This window comes from Nomascus leucogenys, chromosome 2, assembly GCF_006542625.1.
Source record: "Nomascus leucogenys isolate Asia chromosome 2, Asia_NLE_v1, whole genome shotgun sequence".
Taxonomy (NCBI): domain Eukaryota; kingdom Metazoa; phylum Chordata; class Mammalia; order Primates; family Hylobatidae; genus Nomascus; species Nomascus leucogenys.
Window position 1 is genome coordinate 70,759,648 of NC_044382.1, and position 4,825 is coordinate 70,764,472.

General features: G+C 52.0%; 1 long non-coding RNA gene across 1 annotated transcript; it reads right to left on the reverse strand.

Annotated features, from left to right (window-relative positions):
* Positions 1–704: 704 nt before the first annotated feature.
* Positions 705–4,458, reverse strand: LOC105739333. The gene is made up of 2 exons (XR_001115240.2): positions 2,084–4,458; positions 705–1,986 (listed from the first exon to the last, which is right to left on the reverse strand). It is a non-coding gene; the product is annotated as an uncharacterized LOC105739333 (long non-coding RNA).
* Between the last annotated feature and the right edge of the window lie 367 nt (positions 4,459–4,825).

Sequence of the window (4,825 nt, forward strand, 5' to 3'; positions counted from 1 at the left end):
GCCCTGCCTGAGAGTCTAAGGAGGGAGAGCCTTCTGCTCCAGCCTTTTTGGGGACCCCAGTGCTGAGGGGACTACCAGGGTCTCCCCACATCACAGCGCCACCTGCTCTTGGCAAACTCAGGCAGACAAGGCTGGAATTGCCCTCATAGCCCCCCTGCCCTGCACACCAACTCTCTAAGCAGCTTCATCAGGAATGATTTTCACGTCTGCCACACAACCCTGGGCCCCCAGGCGCCCCCAGCCGAAGCCCTCTGCCCAGAGCCCCCCATTAATGTTAATGGAAGTCCCGTGGCTCAGACAGGGCGCCCTGCTGGAAAGAGGCCTCGGGACACCCGCCTGCAAACATGACCTTTTCCTGTGTAAGAGACGAGATTTCAAAATCAATTCGACCTGCGAGGCCTGCCCATCCCCGCCACATGGTGCTGCTCAGGGAAGAGGCCACGTGCCCCATGACAAGCAGAGGTCAATACTGAGTCTAAGGGAGCCCAGCTGCTGGGCCAGGACATCTGGGAGGTTGCTGTCTAGCCCCTCTGCTGGGGTGTCTCTCTGCAAAGGCCACAGGAATATTCCCTGATTGTACTGAATCCTCCCACACCCACCTGGAACCAATGCAGCAATGGTGGCAAACACTCACGCATAGAGCTGTGTGTCCAGACCAGCTGCACAAACCCTGAATGCTCACCAGACTGGTGAATTAGGCACTATTATTTATTTATTTATTTATTGAGACAGAGTCTTGCTCTTGTCTCCCAGACTGGAGTGCAATGGCACAGTCTTGGCTCACTGCAACCTCCGCCTCCCAGGTTCAAGCAATTCTCTTGCCTTAGCCTCCAGAGTAGCTGGGATTACAGGTGCGCTCCACCAAGCCCGGGTAATTTTTGTATTTTTAGTAGCATGGGTTTCGCCATGTTGGCTAGGCTGGTCTCAAACTCTTGACCTCAGGTGATCCGCCCACCTTGGCCTCCCAAAGCGCTGAGATTACAGGTGTGAGCCACCATGTCCAGCCGACACTATTATTATCCCTATGTCATACGTGGGGAAACTGAGGACAGAGAGGTTTGAGCTACTTGCTGAAGTCATACAGCAGGTAGGTAGCCGAATAGGGATTTGAACCGAGGAAGCCTAATATCTGTGATGCTTCTTAACTTTCTCCTGTGCACTCAAAAAACACTTGCGGACACCTGCTCTGTGCCAAGCCTGTGCTAGGGGCACAGGAGTGAGTCATATACAGTTACTCCCCACCAGAGCCACTGTCCCCAGAGGAGGGGATGCCACAGGTCAGTGTGAGGTATGATGAAGGCCTGGAGAGAGGGAGGGGCAGATCTAGCATGTAGAGTGAGGGAGTGTAGTCAGGGAGGACTTCCTGGAGAAGGGGATCTATGAATAGAGCAGAAGGTGCCCAAAAGCACCTGAGTATGCCTTTGTGGGCAGGTGCTTGGGTGCACACAGGCATGTCCTGTGTCTGTGCACACATGTGCAGGCCTGGGTGTTGGCCCTGGGGGTATAAGGTTGCCAGGTGCCAGCCCCAGGGACCTAACTGAGGACATGAAGGCAGCAACAGCAGTAGGGAAGGACTGCTTCCTCTGAAGAGTTGGGCTGCCAGGCTCTTAGGGAGCATGAAGGATGCAGATGGAGCTGGAGCTGTGACCTGGGGCCTGGATGTCCCCATCCTGCACGTGAAGGCAGTACTCTGGCAGGCCTCTTGCTAGGCTTGGAGGAAGACAGGATTCAGGAACCATGCCTGGGAGGCCCTGAGTGGGATAGGCCTTCAGAAGGACATGGCCCTCAGATGGCCTCTTGTTGGCTGTAGAAGTGGTGCTTAGTTTCTGCAGTTTGAATGTCTTTAGGTGCAAAAAGCCCTCTCTGTTTGCCCGTAGTCCCCACACATCCCTCTTGGTCAACACCTTTGCCCATCCACATTTCCATCACCTGCCTGGCCTCTGAAGGCATTTGTTTTTGAGCACCTGGCTTTAGCAATTTCAAGTTCTTCGTGGAAGAAAAACAAACAAACCTTGTCAATGGCCTCTCCTAGGAAAACTCCTATGTGCAGTAGGCTAACAACATCTCTATTTCTTTACCTTACCAAACAGCCCCCTTTCCGCCAGGATGAGGTTCATTCATTCATTCAACAAATGTGTACAGAGCACCTCATCTTTGTCAGACCCTGTTCCAGGTGCTGGGATGGATCAATGAACCAAGCAATCAAAAGCCCTGACTTACTGGCACTTCCATTCATGTGGTCCTGGATAGTGAGAGGAAGTTACAAAGAGCACGGGGCCTGGGGCCTGCATGGTCAGTTCCTGGGGCCAGCTGGCTCCCAGGAGCCTGACTACAAGCTCAGTCCTTGCCTCGTGTCCTTCCCCCATCAGCTCAGCCTAAGGCCCAAGTTTATGGGTCCAGTAGGAGTCAAAGGAGGAAACAGCCAGCAAGTCCCTGCTCGAGCAGCAGCCCGGTCCATCAGGCACCCTGGTGCCAGCAGAGTGCATCATCAGCTCCTGGAAAGTTAATGCCAGCCCAGATGCTAGGCTCTAGGACTGGGAGGGGGAATGAGTCAAGCAGCTTAGAATAGCCATCCGATAGCCAGAGGAAAGGGCACCATTATTATCCTTACTCTACAGTTAGAGGAACTGAGGCTCAAGCAGGCAAAGTCACACAGCTAGGAAAGGATATGGAGGGACCCAGGTCTGCCTGACCCCAAAGCCAGGAGTCAGGTCCAGACTCTCAAGGGAGAGGTTTCCTATTATTCAAGAGACTTCACCTTCTTTCCCTTTCTCCTTTCCTGCCTGATCTTCGGGCCCACCTCTGTAAAGCAGATACTGCTGTTCCTCCTTAGTGAAGCTCCCATTCCATTGCTATTGGCACCCCAGACCCGGCGTCTTTGTTATGCTGATGGGTGGTCCTATGTGGGGGGAGCTGGTTTCTTAATCCTAGGATGCCCCTTCTCCAAGGAGTTGTGTCAGAGGCTGACCCAAAGCTGGATGCAATCATATGTGCTCAATAACTGTTTGTGGATAACTTTTGTGGACTAATTTACTTGACCAGAAGCCAGCATTTGAGAGGAGCCGGGCATAGTGAGCAAATCTCTGAAATCAGCTACATGTGGCCTCACCACTTAACGGTGATAGGACCTTGGACCTGTGAGCCCATTCTTTATCCAGAAAATGGGGATGCGCCTTCCTCCCCTGCAGATGGCTATGAGGATGCATCCAGTAGGAGCCCCATAAGTGCCTGTGTGGGGCTTCTTCTCCCAGAGACCTGGAATTAGCATGAGTAGCCAAGAGAGTGAGAAGTCAGGAAGGCCTGATATAAGAGAAGGATCCATTTGTGAAACTCGATCCTGAACAGGAGGCTGAGAACAGGGCCTTGAAACAGACCTGTGAACCAAATGGGGCAGGTGAACCTTCTTTGCTTGGCTCAGGTGGAGAGGGTGATTTGTTTTGAGATCCTATCTTATTGGACAAGTCAGTCATATGCCTGCCCTAAACAGCCATGGGCCATGGGGATGTGATGTACTGACTGGCAGGGTCATGTGTTCCTCCTGGTGCAGTCCAGATCCTGTTGTCTGAAGTGGCGACCGGGGACCCCCGGTCAACTATGAGGGACTACTGTCTCTTGGCAGAGAGGCACTATGACAACCCACCAAAGTGGGCTAATCAGGCCTTTGCTCTGATTTATTTGGAGTCATCCTTCCTCCTCTTGCAACTTCTATTCATCCTTAAAAACCCAGCTTAAACACTGCTGCTGGAAGCATCCCTGTGCAACTTCAACCTTCTCTGAGCCTCTGTAGTGCGGGCAGCCTCTGCCACATAATGTATCAACCTCCAGATCATCACTGCTCCAGCATGGCTGAAATCTTGCCTATGGTTTGCCAAGTATGGGCACGTTATCCTCATAACAACTGAGAAAGGGGAAAGCCCTCTGACAGCCTGGGCTGGCCTGGCACTCACAGCCAGGCCACGGTGTTCTGTTGGACATGAACAGTTCTACAGCCCAGAAGCATCAGACAAGACTGCTCGGTAACCATGAAGGATCAAAACAAAGACGAGACCACTCTGTAGTCCTGCCTGAACGCAGACGAAAACATGAACATTGTCCAAATGACAAAACTGCCCAAATGTTCCCCCTCCTGGCTCAAATGTTTCTTAACTAATTGCAGCTGTAGCTTTGCTCTGTTCCTCCTGCCGTCTAGAAGAGAATCACTGACATACCCAATCACAGAATTACCCTTGCTTCCTGACAGCATCTAGCCCAGAGAAACAGCCTGCAAAATAACTTAACGCGAGCCCAAATCCCATGATCAATCCTACTGACATCCTCTCCCCGAGACATCCAGGGGTGCGCAGTCCCCTCCAGTGCAGTGAGTCAAAAAACCAACTTTGTTCAACCGAAAGGTGTGTTCCTGGTAGCCTTTGGCTGGAGGGCATTGCACGATCCTGCAAAAGAGATGTTATTGTTCTTATGTCACAGGCAAGGGAACAGAGGTTCAGAGAGGTTGGGAAGTTGCCTAAGGTCACAGAGCAGGGACGTGGGGAAGCTAGGGTCCTCAGAGCTCTTTCCATGAAAGCTCATTCACATTTGTCCTTTCTTGTTTTACTTTACTATGTGTGTGTGTGTGTGTGTGTGTGTGTGTGTGTGTGTGTGTGTATTGTGTAGTCATCAGTGCTGTTTGGGATGCAAATGACAGAACTCAAACCAGCTCAAGCAAAAACAGGGTTTGGTTCAAAGGCCCTGTGGTGACTGGCGGAGGCTGAAAGCAGGACTGGGTTGATCTCAAGAGCAAGAGCTAGGTGCACAGACCCTGTTGCAAGCCTCTCTATCTCCTGCC